Source organism: Lactuca serriola, chromosome 5 (assembly GCF_051521515.1).
Source record: "Lactuca serriola cultivar US96UC23 chromosome 5, Lser_US96UC23_V15, whole genome shotgun sequence".
NCBI lineage: Eukaryota > Viridiplantae > Streptophyta > Magnoliopsida > Asterales > Asteraceae > Lactuca > Lactuca serriola.
Window position 1 is genome coordinate 20,869,524 of NC_136412.1, and position 23,993 is coordinate 20,893,516.

General features: G+C 43.7%; 1 non-coding gene across 1 annotated transcript; it reads left to right on the forward strand.

The window, feature by feature from the left end:
* The first annotated feature begins 22,302 nt into the window (after positions 1 to 22,302).
* On the forward strand, positions 22,303 to 22,409 carry LOC145056134 (small nucleolar RNA R71). Its single transcript, XR_013685669.1, has one exon. It is a non-coding gene; the product is annotated as a small nucleolar RNA R71 (small nucleolar RNA).
* The last annotated feature ends 1,584 nt before the right edge of the window (positions 22,410 to 23,993 follow it).

The window sequence follows — 23,993 nt, forward strand, 5'->3', positions numbered from 1 at the left end:
ACTAACCATTCCATAGGATTGTCAGCATGATATCTAACAGAGGACTGTACGTTCCCTTATCTAAAGGACAAGATTGACTAGATCAGAGTTGACAGCGTCTTTGAGAGCTATGATTGCAAACCGAATTGTACTTGTATAGTTACTAGACTTATCCAAGTGGGAGACTGTTGGAATAGTGTCTAAGGCTGCAACTATATTAGGCAAGTATTTGATCCGGTTGTGCATGGTCCTTTTGGGTTGCCTTCACCATAGCAACTTGATAGGATGATTTATTAAGAGAGAGTAAATATTATTAATATATTATGTGCATAATATAATGAATAATATATTGTTATTTGATTAATATAAGTCATAGAATTAATTAGAATTAATTTGGTGACTTAAAGAGATTAATTAAATAAAGGGGTATAAACTGTCAATTGATTGATAGTTAAGCTTTAGACTGTAAATCCATTTGGATATGCTATGGACGAATTCTATGAGATATAGGATAGCTAAAATCGTCCAAGGCTTATCTATGGAAAGGATTTGGATAGCCTTAAGAGAAGATTATCCAATTAGGGTTTAGGTTGTAACCCTTAAGGAGTCTACAAGTATAAATAGACCCTATGGCATAGGGAATTCGATACATCTCCTAAAGCAAGGAACCTCTGGTCGAATTCCTTCCCTCTCCTCTCTCCTAAATCATTCTTATTACTATTGGTGTTTGTAAGCCATTAGAGGAGTGACACTTGTGACTCTAGAAGCTCCAAGACCTCAAGATCAACAAGGAACTCAAAGGTATGATTCTAGATCTGTTTCAATGTTGTTATTTAACCTAATTAGTCATTAGAAGACTTGGATTCAATGCATGTTTATTAGAAAGCCTAGATCCAAGCATTAGGGTTTTTGCATGCGCACATAGGAAAGTTCTTATGGCTAAAACCCAACAGTTGTGTATGTGTTTCAGGTACTAGCGAGGACTGTGGGAAGGCGCCAGCGTGATCTGTACACACTGATGGATGATTTATGATCTAGGGATTCATATGATTGTATTATGACATGATACGTTGGATATTTATGCCTTGTTTTGGATGAAAATACATTTTAGAAATGAAAATTTTGTTTTAAAATTTCCGTTGTTACAATTTGGTATCAGAGCCTTGGTTTGAGGGATTCGGGTACACCTTCGGGCGTAACTGAACTCAAACCGAGGATTTGAGGAAAACTTTTAAAAACAAAGGCATAAAGTTTTTATAAAGGATTTTGTGGTAAACAAAAAAAAAATGAAGCAGTGTGTACGATCAGCCAGCACCCGAACGGTAAAGATCCCCAAATACCCTTACAATGATGTGTTAAGAGATATGATATGATATGAATTGTTATGCATGCTAGAAGACTAGGTATTCATGATAGGACTAGAGTGGCCTGATTTGTGATGCCTTAGTCTAGGAAAGTCTGTTGCTATGAGATGCTTTGTGAGCGAGCGGGTGGTTAGTGCATAACAAGAGTAGAGTACTCAGGATCCGGGGTTTGGGGTGGAGGACTTGGGATGAATGTTGATGCGGTGTGGTCGGTAGTATTGGGCCCGTACTACCGAAGACACCAGGTCAGTGGGTGACCCAAGTAAGAATCCCTGGGTATCGGAGACTGATTAGGGTTGCGTTATCGAGTGCGATTATGCTCGATAGAGTCTCTGATAGTTCTATGTTGTATTTCAGAGGCATCATGGTTGGATCACGCCACAGACCGAGTACGAGCAGTGTGAGTGACGAGGAGATTCGTCAGATAATTCATGAGGAGGTGGCTGCAGCGATCCGGGCGGAGATTTCGGAGATGTTCGGGTCTATTAAGACCACTTTGATGGAGACCTTTGATGAGCGGTACGCCGCGTTGACTGAGGCTGCAGCCGCTGCAGCTACCGCAGCTGTGGCCGCTGCAAGACCACAGGGAGGTGACTCGTTGCTGTTTCGGGAGTTCAGCAACACGAAGCCACATGAGTTTGACGGGACGCAGGATCCGATCGCTGTGATGAGATGGATTGCTGATATCGAGGGATGCTTCTACACTTGTTCATGTCCGAAGCATCTGAGAGTACGGTTCGCCTTGAACCAGCTCCGTCTGGGAGCGAAGGATTGGTGGAAGTTCGTGACGACGAACTTCACTTTGGCAGAGATTTCAGCTGTGACGTGGGAGAGGTTTACCTCTATGTTCAGAGACGAGTATGTTCCTCCGGTGGAGAGGGAACGGTTGGTTCAGGAGTTCTTGACCCTCAAGCAGGGTAATGATTCAGTTACGGTGATCACGCGGAAGTTTCATGAGAGGGCGATGTTCTGCCCCGAGCAGGTGTCCACAGAGCAGGCTCGGATGAGCCGGTATTTGGGTGTGTTGAGGAGGGATATCCGGGAGTTCGTGTCGAACTCAACATATCATACCTTTGCTGAGCTTCAGGCGAATGCCAGGAAGCGCGAGATCGAGTTGGAGACCCAGGCCAGGGAGGAGGCTGAGTCTCAACGGGTGGATCAGCGGCCGGCTCAGTCTCAGCCGGCAGCCAAGCGGACTAAGTCCGCCGATTCGAGGACGGGAGGTCCGAAGGGCCGCACTTGCGGAAAGTGCAGCAAGGGTCACAAGGGGACATGTCGATCAGGTGCTTGCTACAAGTGTGGCAAGGAGGGGCACATCGCTAGGGATTGCCCCAAGGGGTTTATGGTTTGCTTTCATTGCAACCAGACCGGCCATCGGAAGGCCGAGTGCCCTTAGCTTCATCAGGGATCTGCACCTGCTGCCAGGGCTACTGAGATTCGACCAGTGAAGGCCGAGGCCCCGAGGGCTCGTGGGAGAGCTTTCCAGTTGACTGCGGAGGAGGTCCGCGCTGCGCCTGATGTTGTGGCAGATATACTTTATTTCATGTATTTATTTTGATGTTGAGATATTATGCTTATGTTATGATATGTGTAGGTACTTTCCTTGTGAATTCTGTACCTGCTTTAGTGTTATTTGACTCGGGTGCGAGTCGGTCTTTTGTATCTTTGGCCTTTAGTCGGCATATCCGTGTTAGCCGTGAGCCGTTGAGTCGGCCTCTGAGAGTTTCTATAGCTGACGAGAGAGTGATATGTGCCACGGAGGTTCTCCGGGGATGTGTATTAGAGATTTTCGGGGTTGAGTTTCCAATTGATCTGATTCCTATTGCGATGGGTGATGTCTGTGTCATTGTGGGCATGGACTGGTTGAGCCGATTCGGCGCAGTTATCGACTGTGAGCGTCAGCTGGTGACCATACGAGACCCTAGTGGGGGAGTTCTTTCAGTGTACGGCGAGGGTACACGTTCGGGATCAACTTTTTGTTCGGCCGCTAGGGCGAGGCAGTGTCTACAGCAGGGCTGTAAGGGTTATGTGGCGTATGTGATGGATACGCGGGTGGCTTCCGAGAGACCGAGTTCAGTTGAGGAGGTTCCGGTGGTGCGTGAGTTCCCGGATGTGTTTCCCGAGGAGTTGCCGGGTGTGCCTCCTGTGAAGCAAGTGGAGTTCAGTATCGATTTGGTTCCGGGGGCCGCGCCTATCGCCAAGGTGCCTTATCGCCTTGCACCTCCAGAGATGCAAGAGTTATCCTCGCAGCTTCAGGAGCTGCTGGGGAAGGGATTTATTCGGCCGAGTAGCTCGCCGTGGGGAGCACCTATTTTGTTCATCAAGAAGAAGGATGGTTCACACCGGATGTGCATTGATTACCGGGAGTTGAACAAGCTGACGATCAAGAATCGTTACCCGTTACCGAGGATCGACGATTTGTTCGATCAGTTGCAGGGAGCATCTTGGTTCTCCAAGATCGATTTGAGGTCTGGATATCATCAGGTGAGAGTGCGGGATGAGGACGTCCAGAAGACAGCGTTCAGGACGCGTTATGGACATTATGAGTTTGTGGTGATGCCTTTTGGGCTCACCAATGCCCCGGCGGTGTTCATGGATCTCATGAACAGAGTATGTAGGCCGATGTTGGATCGATCGGTGATTGTATTTATCGATGATATTCTGGTATATTCGAGATCTAGGGAGCAGCATGAGGAGCATTTGAGGGAGGTCCTTGAGGTCCTGAGATCGGAGAAACTTTATGCAAAGTTCTCCAAGTGTGATTTTTGGTTATGGGAGGTCCAGTTCTCAGGACATCTTGTTAACCAGGAAGGGATACTGGTCGATCCGGCCAAGGTTGAGGTGGTGATGAATTGGGAAGTGCCGAATTCACCCTCTAAGATCAGGAGTTTCCTTGGGTTGGCAGGGTATTATCGGAGATTTATCAAGGATTTCTCCAAGATCGCAGTGCCACTCACCAGATTGACCAGGAAGGGTGTTGCTTTTTCATGGGGTCCCGAGCAGCAGATCTCCTTTGAGACACTTCGCCAAAGGTTGTGCGAAGCCCCGGTATTAGCTCTCCCGGAAGGGATGGAGGATTTTGTAGTATATTGTGATGCATCGATTTTGGGGCTGGGAGCGGTACTGATGCAGAGGGGGCATGTGATAGCATATGCATCGAGGCAGCTGAAGCCTCATGAGACGAGATATCCCACTCATGATCTAGAGTTAGGGGCAGTAGTGTTCGCCCTCAAGATTTGGCGTCACTACTTGTATGGGGTCCGGTGTACGATATACACGTACCATAAGAGTTTGAGGTACTTGATGGATCAGCCCAACCTAAATATGCGGCAGAGGAGGTGGTTGGATGTGGTCAAGGATTATGATTGTGAGATCCTATACCACCCAGGCAAGGCTAATGTGGTAGCCGATGCGTTGAGCCGCAGGGCGGAGAGCACTCCACTGCAGAATGTATGTTTGAGATTGACCGTGATCGCGCCGGTACTGGATGCCATTCGTGGGGCACAGGCCGAGGCTGTGCAACCTGAGATGCAGAAGAAGGAACGGGTCGTGGGGTTGGTTTCGGAGTTTGTCACGGATGGTCGAGGGCTTATGACTTTTCAGGGTCGGATTTGGGTACCGTTTGTGGGCGGTACGCGTACTACTTTGATGGAGGAAGCGCATCGATCGAAATTTTCGATTCATCCCGGGGCTACGAAGATGTATTTGGATTTGAGAAAGGAGTATTGGTGGCCCTGTATGAAGAGAGACGTCGCATGGTTTGTTGAGAGGTGTTTGACCTGCCGTAGGGTTAAGGCCGAGCACCAGAGGCCGCATGGCAAGTTGCAGCTATTGGAGGTTCCCGAGTGGAAGTGGGAACAGATCGCTATGGATTTCATCACCAAATTGCCGAGGACTGCCAGAGGAGTTGATGCAATTTGGGTGATTGTGGACAGGTTGACGAAGAGCGCTCACTTCCTTGCCATCAGTGAGAGTTCTTCAGCGGAGAAATTAGCGGAGGTGTGTGTGAGGGAAGTGGTATCTCGGCATGGGGTGCCGATCTCGATTGTTTCGGACCGTGATGTGCGTTTCACTTCCAGGTTCTGGAAGAAATTTCATGAGGAGTTGGGTACTAAACTGCATTTTAGTACCGCATATCATCCCCAGACAGACGGTCAGAGTCAACGGACGATTCAGACGCTTGAGGATATGCTCCGAGCATGTGTGTTGGATTTCGGGGGTAGTTGGGATGCGTATTTACCCTTGGCAGATTTCTCTTACAACAACAGCCATCATTCGAGCATTGGTATGCCACCCTTTGAGCTGTTGTATGGGAGGAGGTGTCGGACCCCCATTTGCTGGGGTGAGGTTGGGCAGAGAGTGATGGGTAGTATAGAGATCGTGCTTCAGACGACAGAGCAGATTCAGCAGGTCAGACAGAGGTTGTTGACCGCCCAGAGCCGACAGAAGAGTTATGCGAACAGACGTCGATCCGAGCTTGAGTTTCAGGTCGGTGATCTCGTTCTCCTGAAGGTCTCTCCTTGGAAAGGAGTGATTCGATTCAGGAAGAGGGGAAAATTGGGGCCCCGATATATTGGTCCGTTCCGTGTGGTTGCAAGGGTAGGCCGGGTAGCCTATCGTTTGGATTTGCCAGCAGAGTTGGGGCAGATTCACGACACTTTTCATGTGTCGCAGCTGAGAAAGTGTATAGCCGATGAGTCGGCAGTGGTTCCATTAGAGGATATTTAGGTGGATGCGAGCTTGAATTATGCCGAGAGGCCGGTGGCCATCAGAGATCGGAAGGTCAAGGTTCTGAGGAACAAGGAGGTACCCTTAGTTTTGGTTCAGTGGCAACATCGGAAGGGATCAGAGATGACCTGGGAGCCAGAGCGAGAGATGCGTGAGCAGCATCTGGAGCTATTTTCAGAGCGAGACTTCGAGGGCGAAGTCTAGTTCTAGTGGGGGAGAGTTGTAACAGCCCGGATTTCTAGGTATCTTTTATGTTTTCAATTTTTGATGTTTGTAAGGGGACTCGGCGAGTTGGAGCTCAGACTCGCCGAGTAGGATCACGATTTGGGCGCGAGTTCGCGCCTGGACTCGGCGAGTCCAGGATATGGACTCGGCGAGTCCGCGCTGTTTAATGAAACCCTAATTTCTCGGGTTTGGGACCTATTTAAAGGGCCTTATGGCCGTCATTTGTGCTCACCAGTCCCTTGAGTGAAACCCTAATCGAATGTGAGCGTTTGGAGCAAAGTAGGAGGCCATTATTGATCTTGGAGGTGTCATCTTGCAAGGGAAAGGGAGGATCAGCTAAGGGAAAGCAAGGGAAGCCACTTTTTGAGAGTTGGAGTCCAGAACATCGCTATTGTGGTAATATCTTCGAGCTATCCTCTTCTATGTTGATGTTTGCATTGATTTAGGGCTTATTGAGCCCTTTTGTGGTTAGATCTAGTGTTCCCTTGGTCCCTTAAGCGATTTAGACCATAGATCTGGACCCTTGGAGGTCCAGAGTGTCCCTTTGCCCAAGCTTTTCGTGAATCAATGGAGGTTTTGGATTGGAATCCTTATGCCTTAGGTCAAAATGCCATTTATGAGCCATGGGGTGTGTTATGAACACCAAGATAAGGACTTTACGTGTTGAATCAGTCTAGAAAGGCCGGATCTATGAATTGTCGGAACAGATCTGACCTTAGAAGCAAGTTGAGTGATTGCATGGCATGGACTTGCCGAGTCCGATGATCAGACTCGGCGAGTAGCTTGAAGATTGCCTTCAGATCGCCCAGTGAGTGGGCCAGTCGAGTCATAGGTTGACTCAGTGAGTCAGGGCGAGTCAGAGAGGGTTGACAGGTGGACTGAGTTGAGCTGGGACTCGCCGAGTTGTTCTTGAGACTCGGCGAGTTGAGTCGGGGTGGCCTCGCGATTCTTCCAGGTGGAACTTGTCGAGTCAGGGGGAGAACTCGACATGTTAAGAGGGAATCCTAGAGAGATTGGTGAAAACGTCTAGACTCGCCGAGTCGCCCTAGTGCACTCGCCGAGTCCGGTCAAAGTTGACCGTTGACCGTTGACCGTTGACCGTTGACCAAGAGTTGACTAGTGTTGACTTATAAAGGGTAGTCAACCTTAGTGGTAAAAATGTTAATAAGAGACGTATGATGATATAGGGAGATTGTAGCTCGGAGGATCGAGCACGTGTGATTCCAGGATTTGCTAACTATCGATATTCACGAGGTGAGTCTTCTCACTATACTGTACCCGGAAGGGTTTTGACTGTGTGACCAGAAGGTCGGATATGGTATGAGATGTATGTGATTTATGTGAAAAGTTAATTGTTATATGCGCTAAGTATAATATGCTTGATATGGGCCAGAAGTCATTATGTTATGGGCCGGAAGGCGAATATGTTATGGGCCGGAAGGCGTTGTAATGTGGACCGTAAGGTTGGTGTGGGTAGGACCGGAAGGTTTACCCAGCAGGGACGAAAGTCCCCTGAGACACATGGACCGGAAGGTCAGGGCCTGGAAAGGCGTATGTGCGTAAGTTGTATTTTGGGGAACTCACTAAGCATTTATGCTTACAGTTGTTGTGTATGTGTTTCAGGTACTAGCGAGGACCGTGGGAAGGCGCCGACGTGATCTGTACACACTGATTGATGATTTACGATCTAGGGATTCATATGATTGTATTATGACATGATACGTTGGATATTTTTGCCTTGTTTTGGATGAAAATACATTTTAGAAATGAAAAATTTGTTTTAAAATTTCCGTTGTTACACCCATTGTACGTCCAACTCCTCCGCGACCAACCATAGCTAGTACGCTAAGCGTACACTTAAGTACGCCCAGCGTACTTAAAGGGCCAATTATGTAAAATGTGAATCCTTGAGGGTTTTAAGATGTACCTAATTTAGGGCATTAAAACTCTCCTCCACTTGAACTAGACTTCGTCCTCGAAGTCCGTAGCTATAAACAGGCCAGGGTAATGTTCCCACATCTCCTCCTCTGGCTCCCATGTCCATTCGGAGCCCTTTCGGTGCTGTCATTGCACCTTTACCAACTTCACTTCCTTGTTCTGAAGACCCTTTGTCTTCCTGTCTAATATGGCGACCGACTTCTCAACATAATTCAGGCTCCCATCTACCTGAATGTCATCCAAGGAGATAACCACGGAGTCGTCGACAACACACTTCCGAAGCTAAGACACGTGGAAGGTGTTGTGAATCTGACTAAGCTCCTCCGGTAGCTCTAAATGATATGCCACCTTGCCTACTCGGGCCGTGACTCTGAACGGGCCTATGAACCGGGGCCCTAACTTGCCCCTCTTTCAAAACTTGATAATCCCTTTCCAGGGCGACACCTTCAGCAACACGAAATCTCCCACCTGGAACTCAATATTTGATCATCGTTGGTCAGCATAACTCGTCTGACGGCTCTGCGAGACTCGCAGCCGGTCACGCACCTGTTGAACCAGTATGGTAGTCTTGAGCACTACCTTAGTGCTCCCTATGACTCGATGCCCGACCTTGTCCCAACATACTGGATTTCTGCACCTCTGACCATATAACATCTCAAATGGAGCTCGATCAATACTGGCATGATAATTATTATTGTAGGAGAAATCTGCCAGTGGGAGGTATGTATCCCAACTCCCTCCAAAATCCAGCACGCACACTCTAAGCATGTCCTCCAACGTCTAGATCGTTCTCTCACTCTGGCCGCTGGTCTGGGGGTGATATGTCGTGCTAAAATGAAGTCGGGTGACCAGTTCCTCGTGGAACTTCTTCCAAAACCTGGATGTAAATCGAACATCCCTATCAGAAACTACTGTCACTGGCACCCTGTGCATAGCCACCACCTCTCGTACATAAATATCCATCAAAATTTCCGCGAATATACTCTCGGAAATCGGAATGAAGTGGGCACTCTTCTTCAGTCTGTCCACGATCGCCCATATGGCATCCACACCCCTCTCCGTCCTCGGTAACTTTGTGATGAAGTCCATAGTGATCTCTTCTCACTTCCACATGGGAATGGGGAGTGGTTGTACCTTGCCATGAGGTCACTGATGCTCGGCATTGACCTTCCTGTAGGTCAGGCACCGCTCTACGAACCAGGCGATCTCCCGCTTCATGTAGGGCCACGAATAACTCAGCCTCAAGTCCTTATACATTTTCGCAGCCCCTATGTGTATAGAGAACTTGGACTTGTACACCTCCTCTAGTAGCCTCTGCCTCACTCCCCCTGTCACTGATACCCATACTTGTCCACATTGTGTCAAAAGACCGCGACTATCCTTAATAAACAAAGGATATTGTCCCCGTATTTCTCTACCTTCCAGCTCTCTTTCTTCGCCCCCTTGACCTGGGCCTCCCTGATCATATCCAACAAAGGCGAAATCACAGTCACCCTCTTACAAATGTCCCTAATCGAGGACCCCACCACCTTGAGGCTCAAAGCATCGGCCACCACGTTGGCCTTTCCAGGATGGTATAGGATCTCACAATCATAATCCTTCAGCACATCCAGCCATCTCCTCTGACACATGTTGAGGTTCTGCTGATCCATCAAATACTTTAGACTCTTATGATTGATATAAATGGTGAACCGTACTCCATACAAATAGTGCCTCCAAATCTTGAGGGCAAACACCACCGCTCCCAATTCCAGGTTATGTGTGGGGTAATTCGCCTCGTGAGGCTTCAACTGCCTTGAGGCGTAAGCAATCACATGCCCCCTCTGCATCAAAACCGCACCTAACCCTGAAATTGATGCGTCACAATACACCACTAAATCATCCAACCATTCAGGTAGTACTAGAATCAGAGCCTCGCATAACCTCCGTCTCAGGGTCTCAAAAACCATCTATTGATCCGCACCCCACCAAAAGGTCACGTTCTTCTTGGTCAAGTGGGTCAATGGCACAACAATCTTGGAGAAATCCTGGATAAATCTCCGATAATAGCCCGCTAAACCCAATAAGCTACGAATCTCTGATGTATTCCTCGGTACTTCCCGCTACATCACAGCCTCAACCTTGGCTGGATAAACCGAAATACCCTCATGATCGACGACATGCCCCAAAAGTTGTACTTCCCGCAGCTAGAAATCACATTTGGAGAACTTTGCAAAAAGTTTCTCCGCCCTCAGGGTCTCCAGCACCTCCCTCAAATGCTGCTCATGCTGCTCCCTGGTCTTAGAATAAACCAGAATATCATCAATAAAATCAATCACTGACCAATCCAACATCAGTATTAGTCTACACACCCTGAAGCTGATCAAACAAATCATCGATCCTTGGCAATGGATAACAATTCTTCACCGTTAGTTTTTTCAGCTCTAGGTAATCAGTAACATTCTGATAGGTCAAGATATGATGGTTTGGGCTAGGCATACTCCTGTATAGGTCTTGGTAGGATCTTAGGGTTTGGTTTGGTGGGTGTAGCTTGTTAGTGGTTGTGTACGGCCGTACACGCTTGTGCGGCTATACACTTATGTACTGCTAGGTGTGGTATAAATAGAATATGTTTGTGTCAGTCTAATAGTGATGTAACTGTGTGTTTTCCAAGGTGTAACTGGCATTTATGTGATATAGATGTATGCATGCTTGGCTTAATTCTTCTTCTACTCCTTCTACACTCTGATTGATTGATTGCAATATAATTGATCACCGATTTGGATTCTAGATTAGGGACTAACAATTGGTATCAAAGCCTAATCAGTGTCAATTTAGATCCAAGTGAGTGAACGGTCATAGAAGTTTGTTAATTTTTGAAGAAATTTCGAACACATTTATAGAAGTATCTGTTTCGGATCAACATTCAAAGGATTTGGATTGGAAATCAGATGTACGGTTGAAGACTTGAAGGTGTATGGTTGAAAACTTGAAGGTGTGCAATTGATCTCACTTGAAGGTGTACGGTTCAAGACTTAAAGGTGTACGGTTGAGTGTACGGCTGATCGTGTGCGGTTAGAGGGTACAGCTAGCGTGTACGGTCGTACACCCCATAGTTGTTAATTTTTATTGTTAAATTTTGTTCTGTTCACTTCTGAAAAACATTAAGAAAAATGGATTCCCAAAGTCAAACACATCATCATGAACTGGATTTCGTTATGGGAACTACCACGCATATTCCACGATTACTGTATGCATATGGCTTTCCTTAATCGAAATACCGAAGTGAGAAATACATCAAGATGAAAGACTTCAAGGTTTGCACAACATTATTAGAGGACCAATCAAAATTACCACCACTGTTGCGAGTAGACAACAGATTGACAAACCAGTTGATCATTACACTGATGAGGACTTTGAAAAGGTTGAAGAACAGGAAAGGGCTCTAGCTACCTTGACTATGGCTTTATCTCCCGATATAGCTCAAGGTTTCAGAAAATACACTTCATCCAAAGCACTATGGGAAGCTTTAATTGAGGTCTACAAGGGAAATGAATACATGAAAGAAAGTCGTCAGGATATGTTAAGACAAAAGTTCAACATGTTCAATTATGTCCCTGGAGAAACCCTGGAAACTCAGTTGCAGCGATTTACTTCACTTACTACTGAGATGAATATTGTTGGGATCTTCTTGACTACTAAATATGAGATAAACAAAAAGCTGCTAAATTCACTTCCGAAATCATGGGATGTGAATGTGGCTATCATCAAGAAGAAAAAAGATCTAAATCGTCTTAGTCTTGCTGAAACAATGGCGATTATCAAAGCCTGTGATCTTGATGATAAACAACGAGAGATTAACCACATGAATTCCTACTCGACTGCAAATCTTGGGATTTCTTCAAACAATGATTTTTCATCACTTACCTCCTCTACATGCCAAGCGTTTGTTGTTCAACAACCTCAAAATCAAACTTTTGTTACTCCATCAGCTACACCATTTATTGTTTCATCATCTATTCCTCATCCACAAAGTCAGTCTGTTGTTGCTCCACAAGTTGCTTCCTCCTCCAATGCACCAGTTGTGGCCCCTTCTTCAAATTCCAAAGAAAGCGATGAAAATCTAGCTGTTGTGTAGCACCCGATTCCTGGTATGTATTTTATTCGAGTATATTTCTCATTTTGGCCTGGGACTCGGCGAGTTGGTGGCCCAACTCGTCGAGTAGAAGCGGATTGGACACGGGATTGAAGTGACCGACTCAACGAGTCAGAGACCGGACTCGACGAGTCCGCGCTATCTGGACAAAAACCCTAATCTAAGGGTTTGCACCCTATTTAAGCATCTCATTCAGCCACCCTTCGTCCCTATTGCTTCTAGAACCCTCCATATCAACCCTAATTGTGTGTGTGTATGTGTGAAGATCTAAAGGTTTTTGAGTGTTCTTAGTGGTTTGTGATCAAATGAAGGAAGGAAAGGCTTGATGAATCAAGAAGAGGCCAGAGGAATTCGAGCTTGAGCATCTTTCATAGTCCATTTCAGGTATAAAGCTTATACCTTATCCATTACTAAGCTAGATCTCTTGTTGAACAAAATTAGGGCTTCTAGGAGCCATTCTTGGCAACCAACCATGATTGCTAGCATGGTTGGGGGGCTAAGGATTTAGATCCAAGGTCCTTAAAGGACCCTAAGGCATAAAGTAACTGTCTTGGAGCCCATAGAAAGCCCCATGCATTTTAGAAGTCCCTTTTTGAGCCATGTAAGCTCAGTATCCCATGCATGCACATAAAGTTTGTAACTTTACATGCTAGCTCGATCTCAGGATCTTAGATCTATCATTTGATCAAGAGTTTTACATCAGAAATCGAGAAATGAGACTTGGACATTATCGACTCGCTGAGTTGTTCTTAGGACTCGACGGGTCCAAGGCTTGATGTCCCAAAATCTGTTAAGGGTCAAGGGGACCCAGTTGAGTGTTAGAAGGGTTTTATAGGGTCCAAGGGAGTGGCCCAACGTATTGGACTTAGCCATAGACCTAGAGTTCATAGGACTCGATGAGTGCATGAGCAGACTCAGCGAGTCCAAGGCAATCTCCCAACTTTTGAAGATGAACTCGACGAGTTGTTCATACAACTTGGCGAGTCATGGACAGGACTTGTTTGAAGGATGAGGATGAACTCGACGAGTTGTTCATACAACTTGGCGAGTCGGATGAAGGTTCATTCGAGGTTGTTTTAGAAGGAGAACTTGTCGAGTCGTTGCTAAACTCAGTGAGTAGAGGCGTGAAGAAGGACGGATGAAAGGATAGGGACTCGACGAGTTGGCGGCCCAACTCGGCAAGTCAGGTCAACTGGAAGTTGACTTTGACTTTGATTTGGTCAGGGGTAAAATAGTCATTTTGCCCTAAGAGTAGTTATCAGTGTCTGACTAAGTGTTTTATGGGAATTATAGTCGGAGGATCACCGGAGCAGCAGTCAGACATCTATCGATCAGCTTTTCAACAGTCAGCCTTACGAGGTGAGTTACCTTCTAGTAGGGGTGAGTCTAAGGCACCAATGCCGGCCCACCAGTATGTGACTATGGTTGAGATGATTGTCTTTGTGATAATTTTCTGGTTGCTTTATCTGTGCTGAGTTATGTGCTAGTAGTAGTAGGGCGCACTAGCCCTTGGTTACCGGTTGAAAGATACCGAAGACGGCTACCGGTTGAAAGATACCGAAGGGGTGGACAAAACCCACGCATGCATAGTAGTATGATTATGATATGTCATTATGTGAATCAGTATGCTTATGTTATGTTATCATGAAAGATACCGAAGGGGTGGACAAAACCCACGCATGCATAGTAGTATGATTATGATATGTCATTATGTGAATCAGTATGCTTATGTTATGTTATCATGAAACCAATATGTTTATGACATGTAATATGTGGTAGGGATAGGGGTAAAATAGTCCCCAGATACCGGTTGAAAGATACCGAAGGGTAGATTAGTTCTCGGATACCGGTTGAAAGATAACGAAGGGGAGGTTAGTTCCCGGATACCGGTTGAAAGATACCGAAGGGGGGAGTAGCTCCTGGTTACCAGTTGAAAGATACTGAAGGGGAGGTTAGTTCCCAGATACCGGTTGAAAGATACCGAAGGGGAGAGTAGCTCCCGGTTACCGGTTGAGAGATACCGAAGGGGAGGGTAGCTCCCGGTTACCGGTTGAAAGATACCGATGATTATGTGCTATGGGTATGATGAGGGAACCCACTAAGCTTCATGATTACAGTTTTAGTTTTGGTTTCAGGTACCTCTTCGTCTAAGGGGAAGGAGTCGGCGATGTAGCAACACATCACACACACATGTTTTTCGCATGGAGTTTCCTGGGGATGTACTCTGATTTATTTTACTTTTGACAATATGGTTATCAGACATTGTTATATTTCTTTTACAAATGATATGATATGAGAAATGTTCTATTAAACTCTGATGTGAATTACTTAATTGAAAATTAAATTTTTGGCCTCAAAAAATTGGGATGTTACATCTTGCCACTGGACTCATCAACTGTTACAATGCTTTTGTAGTTGGAGAGCTTCCACCTTGATGTGTGTAAACTCACTTAGTTTTAAACCTACTTTTAATTATCAAATAACACACAAAAGGCAGTGAACCTATCAATTGTGGTATAGCTAAATAAGCAGGGTATCGATCACAGGGAACGGCAAATTAAAACTAAAAACTAATTTTATCTAAGTTAATTATTAAGTAGGGGGTTTTTCTCTAGTTTTACAAGACTAGAAACTTACTAACTGTTACTTAATTTAAGAACTAGAAAATAAAGACTTAACTAGATTCAATAATTGGAAAGGAACTTCTGTTTAGTTCAACTTGGTTGACTCTATGGTTGATTTCAAGGTAATGGTGCAATGGATTAATTCTTTCGTTGGTTACCGATTCAAGTGATTAGATTCGTATTCACTACCCTAATCCTTAGTAAATAAACTAACTTAAACAGTGGCCAATTGTCTAATTTAATTAAATTCACTAGATTAATTATTCAGGTTAAGTTAGACTTGCAATAGTTAACTAATTTATTCTTTTAATTAACTTCTTGTTTGATGGTTATCTTACAAGCTTGCACATGGACTTACTTAATTTTCTTATTAATTCTAGTTTCATATTCATTAATCCTAGACATATAGCATAACGATCACATAGCATATGAGGTTAATAATCAATAGATGTTCATGTTAATCAATTATCTTCCTATTAACAGAAAATTAATTATTATTCACACACAAGGTTCTTTAGCAAGCTAAAATAACAAAAATTCACCAACTTAAAATTAATCCTACCAATCAATCAAACCATATTGTCAACTTTGTATCCCCAAACAGAAGTCTAAAGGTTTTAGCTCATAATTGAAGTAAATAACAGCAAACAAACAAAGTCAAATTGCTTAACCATAATGATAAAACAAAAGAATAAGTGGAATGATGAAATTTTGCCTCAATTACTCTCCGGAATTGAATTCTAGCTTCTTTCGTCGTCCTCTAGGGTTTCTCTGGCTTCTCAATCGCAGCAAAACACTTCTGAATCGTTCCAGAAGTCTTCCCCATCGATCTGTGGAGTTATCTATAAATATCCGAATCGACTCGTCGAGTCAGGTGGTGACTCGTCGAGTCCCTCTCACATTCCCCGTATTGTGATAACTCTCTGGGATCCCGAGTCATTATCTTCTCGATTCTTCGATTGGACTCGCCGAGTAGCCGATCAGACTCGCCGAGTTAGTGCCATTTTTAGTGTTTTTCTTCTTTATTTCATTCTCGATCTTCTAACTGTTTCTCCCGCTTCCTTTCGCTTCCAAGCTTCATCTTTGGACTGAAAATATAATTTAAACACTTTTAAGTATCTTTTGTCCATAATATGCAATAATTTGGCTAATAAATGAATAATAATGTATACTTAATATGAACCAATTATGCACATATCAAAATACCCCACACTTGTCTTTTGCTTGCCCCCAAGCAAAACTAAATTTTAAACATATTAAAATCACATATGACAACTCCAATCTAACCCAACCATTATGCCAAGACAGCAACGCATGCATTTGTGTCTAAAATCTTTCCTAAAGACCTCCCATACTCCAAATACTCACAATCCTCATAAACACTTGCCCACTCACCCTGAACTATGCTCATTTTATGCAACCCTCCGAATCCATCCGCAGAAAACCTCTTACCCTCAAGGTGTTTTTAATTGAGCATCCCAAGCATACATAATCTAGAATTACAACTTTTCGATACCACTATGGAGCTCTTTTGGAATTCTTCACTTCCTTTAATAATTTGATCTTTGATCTCTTTGAATTCACCACCTTTATTGTTTGACTTTTGGTATCTTCAACTTTTTTGAATCTTCGGAATTTTGATCTTTTGATCTTCACTTTATTTGCTCCAAAATTCTTCAAACTTCTCTTGTAATTCTCTTTCTCTCTTTTTTTTTCTTTAACATGTACCTCTCTTTTTTCACTCAAATCCCTACATGCTTAAGCAGGGGCGCTCAATCTCAACCTTTATTGGCTAACGATAATAATCTTCCTGGATGCATTTCAGGTTTAGGCTGCTAAACATATTGCATCCCTCGGGCTGAGCAGGGTCGTGTTCTTGTCCCATGATTTCACTGGAATAAGGAAGCCACAAATGCACTAGAACGTATATAGGCTCAACTAAACATTTGGGTCTTCATGCAATTATCAACACAATTATAACATGGAATCCTAATTTTACTTTTACCAAAATTTTCTAAATTAAATCCTAAGTAATACTTTTGGTATGCAATTTTTTTTTAAATTAACCTAAACTAAGATTTTAAGTTTTCTATTTATGTGACCAACCCCCTACCCCACACTTATTTTATGCAATGCCCACATTGCATATTATACATGATAAAAACATAAAAAGAAAATAAAGAGGGAATTGGAACAAACTCCCCTGGGATAGCAGTCGATAGATTGATCACTTCCTTTCCGGCTCCAATTTAATTGACTTTAGACATGGGAACAACTCATCCATGCCTTGGGTGTCAATTATCGTGTGGGTAGCTCCAAATATGCGAAAAACAGTATAAGATCTTCAAAAATTAATATGGAAAGAATAGATAGTCAAGTGGTACTCTATCCATCATCAAATTCGCAGCCCCTTCGACATGAAACCAACCGACTCGTCGAGTATATACAAGACTCGTCGAGTTACTTCAGGAAATCTTCGGATTTTTGAGAATTAAGGGCGACTCGTCGAGTCAGTTTAATGCACTCGACGAGTTGTTCACTGAATGAAAATAATAGCGTTCTGTATCTGATCCAGCTTCCAATAAACTCTCTATACTTTCTATTCACTTCTAGACTCCCTTACCAACATCTCTAAGGACCGGACTCAATAATGTAACTCTAACGCTCCTCTTTCTTGACTCTCTTTCTCACTTTGATTCTATGATTCTAAACCCTTTTGAAGCTAGCACTCCTAATTCAAATCTGAAAATTTGACAAAGCATCAAACATCAAATAAACATCAAAAGCAAGTTCTAAAAAACATTAAACAAACCAAATAAAAACAAACAAAAATAAAAAGATTGAAAATTGTTCAATAAAAATGCAAAGAACTCAATCCTCCTCCTCATCATCATCATCTAGCCCTGCTCCACTTTCTCCCGCACCACTTCTTCTTGCACTTATCACCTCTTCCCATGATGGAATATATGGAAAGTTACCACCATCGATGTGCGGAATGTTAAAGTGGTCGAAAAGTTGTATATGTGATTGGTTGCTAAAATTCAAGCTCCGCGCCATCTGATCTTGTAGCCGCCTCATCTCCACATTGTACCAATCCATTGGTACTTCTTCGTTGTCAACCGGAATCACCGGCGGCTCTTCCTCCACATCCCGCTCTCTTCTCGAACGGACCCTCCTCCCCGGTGCTTCGGGACCAACAACCGGATCATCATTCGGGATGGCATAATGGCCACCACCATAGTCTTCAATAATTCTTGCTCTCCGGAAAAGAATTGGATTGAATGGAGGTGTAGGGACCATCGTCATGAAGTTCCATGCACCGCGGTTCATCAACCCGAATGAGTTGGCTAACCGGGTGACAAACATCCAACCGTTGATTCGAGAAGTTTTGCGATCCTTGACCGCACCCTCCGAGAGATATGAAGCTAGACACCAAGGAATATTGTAAAAAACGTCGGGTGTAATATTGCTCCACAAATAGAAGACATCAAGGTTAGACACCTTGTCATTATCCTCCCTTTGGTTGATGGTGGATGAAATGAGACGATGAATGAGGCGGTGTGTTGGGGATCGAATGCTCCCTTCCTGTGCCGACTTCAGAATATAGACCTTGTTACCAATTGTATTCCACCAACCCACGCTCGTAACTCCTTCGGGAAACACCATATGGGTTTGTGCCAAAAAGGCCCGAAAGATGGGTGTTGAGACCAAGGGCTGATCATAAACCCCTAATCGACAGGCAAGATCCACCATAGAGCATTGATGAAATTCTCCCCCAAGGTAGAAACTAAAGCTTGACGGGTGATAAGCATCCACTCCCCCGGTGAAAGATACCGTGGAGAAGAACTCCAAACACAGCTCCAAATAAACCGACTCTTGAATACGGAAGACCCGGCTCCACCCGTCACAAATCATTGTTTCGCCTTCATGGTGAAACTCCTTTAAAAGATAAGGAGCTAGCTCCTCCTCATAGCGTACACTCTGCAACCAATCCCAATCTATCCGGTTGGGCACGTAGATCTCTTTCTTCTTTATGTCAACCAACTTATTCTTCCACTTCCGCAATGTTGAAGCGGACTCAATTTGTGGGAAATTCAACCAAGGAAAGTCCCCTTGGTGGCCACTGGAACTTTGCCCCCTTCTGAACATGATTTCTGCAAAACAAAGACACAAAACCTAGAAACACAGAGTATAATTAAAGAAAACGTCTCGCATATGTTTCCCGACTCGACTCGTCGAGTCCATGTACGACTCGGCGAGTCGCACGAACTGCACGAGTCAGTCGGCGGGTCGATGGAAATTGGACCATAAAACCTGGAAATTACGTCAAGGGTTTTGTCTAGACACATATTATTAAGGTATTAAGGCCAGAATAAGCATTCAAAACAACATAATTCATGAAAAATCAAAACCCTAGAAATTTACTACTTTTCAAAAACGGGTTTTTTCATGCAATTTCTATCATAGATGGCCTTATAATCATGTTCTTAACAGAAAACAAGAAGAAATTCATTACCTTTTTAGATGGTACTTGAAATATTTGAAGAACACTTTGAATGCTCGAGAGAGAGTTGAGAGAGAGGCGCACGGCGAGTGTGTATGTGAAAAGAAATTGATTCATTAGGGTTAAAACCCTAGTTACCGGTTGTAAAAGTAATTTCAAAATTATTTTTTCTGTAAATAATACCGACTCGTCGAGTCGGGGTCAGACTCGGCGATTCTGGTCGCGATGTCAAACTTTTTCTGAAATATATATACACTCGTCGAGTCGTGGTAAGACTCGGCGAGTCTTTTGCAAAAATTCATAAAAAAATTTCATTTATCTTAAAAAAATCATTTCACCCCATACTTAGCCTATGCACACTCTCAAGCAGACATGTCCGACGAATTGGAGAATTAACAATCTAAAAACGAAGGAAAAATTTCAAACAAAACTAAAAAGTAAAAGAAAGCAAACTCTAAATAACGGGTTGCCTCCTGCCAAGCGCTTCTTTTTAAGGAGTCATTAGCTGGACTCCTTCCCGTCTACGTCTCGTCATCCTCCAGCATCGGGAATGCACACCTAGTCTTTTGTGGTTTGTACTTTGTTTTGTAAGCATGAATCTTCTTCTTGTAAGCCCTTTTCAATGCATCTCTTTTCTTTTTCATAGCATCATCCTCAGCTGCTTGGGCTTCCCTTTTCCTCTTTTTCTTCTTTCCCCCATTCTTTTTCACCTTCTTTTGCACCTCCTTCTCTTTAAATTTAATTACTTCATATTTCGTGATGGTTCGTGCTTTAGGTTTAGTAGTGAATGGTTGATCAGCTTCCACCCTCCTTTCCTTTGTCTCTTCATCCTTTCCTGTGCTCAACCCATCTTCAAACGGAATCGTATCAAGACATGCTACATCGGCGTATTGAACTTTCATTCCCATTCCTCCTTCTGCTGTTTGTTCTTCTAAAGAATCATGAATAATATCTAAATCCAAGGTATGTGAAGAACTAGCAACAAACAAATCTAAGTCGACCAAGTCTTTGTCAATTTCGACTGGACTCGTCGAGTCCATTAAAATGACTCGGCGAGTCTGATCGGGTTCCATTAATTCTTGGGTGTTTTCTGATTTGGCTCCTTCCGGTAGCTTTTCTAACTCCTCCAAGTCCTTGTTAACATCTCCATCTTCTTCAGAGTGTATCAAAAACTTGGTTGGATCTTCTTTTAGCAAAAGTTCAAGCTCTTTTTGTAATATCTCATCATCCAATTGGATAAATGAGATATCTTCATTCTTTTCCTCTTCTTGCTTGGCCTCTGGAATAGATTTAAACATTACAGACTCATCACCCACCCTTAATGTCAATGTAGACTCACATATATCAATTAAAGCACACGCGGTGTTCAAGAATGATCTCCCCAAAATAATTGGAATTTCGGGGTCTTCTTTTATATCAACAACCACGAAGTCTACTGGGAAAATAAACTTGTCAACTTTTATAAGGAGGTCCTCACAAACGCCTTGTGGATGAATTATCGTCTTGTCCGCCAAATGGATCTTCATATTCACCGGCCTTGGTTCTGGTAAATTCAACTTCTTAAAGAAGGAAAAAGGCATCAAATTGATGCTTGCCCCCGAATCAGCTAATGCTCGGGTGAAAACTTCATTACCAAATTGGCACGGAATCACAATATTTCCTGGATCATCCTTCTTTTCAGGTAGCGCATTCATCAATATTTCCGCGACTTCAGCCAAATCTTTCCTAGCAGCAAAAAGGCCCTTAAGCAAGTTGAAGTACTTAGGTGTTTGGAGCATTGTTTCCACAAATGGCACATTAACTTGTCAAGCATTAACATGCTTCATGAAGGTTCTGTATGCTTCTACTTTTTCTGCAGGCATGGCTTTGGTTGGGTATGGCAGAGGAGGATTATAAGGCTTCAAAGAACTGACAATTGTCTTATTTATGCATGGACTCGTCGAGTCCAATGGAGTGACTCGGCGAGTCGGATCGGGTTTTGCTGGGTCCGATTCTTCTACCTTTTCTGCCTTCTTCTTGGAGATTCTCAGTGCTTTTGTAAATGTTTCTTCACTGCTGGAGGTTATTCCACTTACATTCTCCATTCTTGGATTGGGTTCGGTGTTACTTGGAAGTTGACCCGGTCTTCTATCATTCACTTGATGTGCAAGCTGCCCCAGCTGTTTCTCAATGTTGAGAATTGATGCTTGCTGATTCCTTAGCATGTTTCTGGTCTCGTGTATGGCAGCATTGTGATCATTGTGTCTTTTTTCGGACGCGGCTATGAATCTAGTGAATAACTCTTCTAAATCGGCTTTATTTTCTACCAGTTCTTCCTTTTGGTATAGTCCCCTCTCCTTCTGCTTGTATTTCTCCTCCTTTGCCTTCTTATACTCTTCGTATGGTAGCCATTCCTTCTTAGGTTTCCGCCAATTTTCATCATATCGATCGCCACTTGAATAGAAGACTTGAGCTCTCTTATTTCCATTCTCATCCAAATCACAATCCTTTGTGAGATGAGGACCTCTACAATTTTCGCATCCTACCCTAATAGCATGGATTGTTTGATCCATTTTTGTCATTCTTCGATCTAGACTATCAAGCTTAGCTATCATCGCTGCCATGCTATCATTTGCTGCGTTCACTACCCCCTGACTTACTTCGTTTCTCAGATTGTGGTATTCTCTAGAGTGCTTAGAGAATTCTTCAATTAATTCTTTAATTACCGGGGGCGCCTTCTTTGTGAGCGGGCCTTGAGAATCAAGCAATTGCCTTGTGGTGACATTGACTCCATCATAGAAGATGGAGACCTCTTGTTGGCTATTAAGGTCATGGTGTGGGCAATTTCTAAGTAGGCTCTTGTACCTTTCCCAAGCTTCATAAAGAGATTCTCCGGGTTGTTGCTCGAAGTTGGAAATGGCTTTCTTTAGCTTGGCTATCTTGGAGGGCGGGCAGAAATGGTCTATGAACTCTTCTTTCATCTTGGCCCATGTGGTGACCGATCCGGGAGGAAGTGACTTTAACCAATCTTTTGCAGCTCCTTTAAATGTGACGGGAAGCATGCGAAGAAGCTGGGTCTCGCGTGGAACATTCGGTACGTTGAAGTAATCAGCCACATCATTCATTTCGTCCAAGTGCTTGTAAGCATCTTCGTGATCCTTCCCGTAAAAGGGAATCTCCTTGAGTTGGGCGAGAATATGGCCTTTTAGTTTGAAAGTAGCGGTCGCGGGAATTGCGGGTTGCACAAGTCCTAGCCCGGTGTCATCACGCATCCTTTTCTTCCATTCCCCCATGGGGACTTCATCAATGCTAGCCATTGTGATAGCTAACTCTTCTTCGGAATCGGTTTCGTGCTCGTAAGTATGCTCTTCTTCTTCCTCGGTCTCGTACTCGATATCTTCTTGAATTGGTTCTTCAACTGTCAACGAGGCACTGGACGCTCCTGATTTGCTGCTCCTCTTCTTGCTGAAAACTGACTTTAAGTTTTTAAGTGGCGAGTTCTTTGATGAAGCGGATTCTCCAACGGCTTTGCCCTTGCTCTTCCTTAGCGCGGATTCCGGGTCTTCAAGAGGGGGGACCAGAGGTGTATCAGATCCTCGGGTCATGAAACAACTGTAAACAAACAAAAGAAAAGAAGCAAAATGCGTAAAAAGAACAAAAACGAAATAAAAAAAATTAAAACTGAAAGAGCGATGTGCTCGCCGAGTCTGCTCGAATGCACTCAGCGAGTTCAAGGCAAAAACTAAAAAAATTTCTAGTTATCCTAAAAATAGAATTTTTTTGAAACTAATTCGACTTACTGAATTACTTTGTAAATAACTTTGTGTAAGATAAATCCCACACAAAGGATCGATTAAACTAGAATTTAATATTAATTTTAGAACCGTTCCCCGGCAACGGCGCCAATAATATTTTATGCAATGCCCTCATTGCATATTATACATGATAAAAACACTTATTTATGTGACTCGTTGAGTCCCTCTCACATTCCCCGTATTGTGATAACTCTCTGGGATCCCGAGTCATTATCTTCTCGATTCTTCGATTGGACTCGCCGAGTAGCCGATCAGACTCGCCGAGTCAGTGCCATTTTTAGTGTTTTTCTTCTTTATTTCATCCTCGATCTTCTAACTGTTTCTCCCTCTTCCTTTCGCTTCCGAGCTTCATCTTTGGATTGAAAATATAATTTAAACACTTTTAAGTATCTTTTGTCCATAATATGCAATAATTTGGCTAATAAATGAATAATAATGTATACTTAATATGAACCAATTATGCACATATCACACCTCAACTCTCATTTGCTGACCTGGATCAAATTCATCTAGAAGATGTGGAAGAAATGGATATTACATGGCAAATAGCTATGGCAGTGTTCAGGGCGGAGCAATTGCAAAGAAGACAGGAAAGAATAACTGGGGGATGAATGCTGACAGGAAAGTAGGGTTTAGCAAAGGAAAGTTGCGTTGCTACAACTGTCATGAGCCGGGTCACTTTGATCGTGAATGTCCTAAACC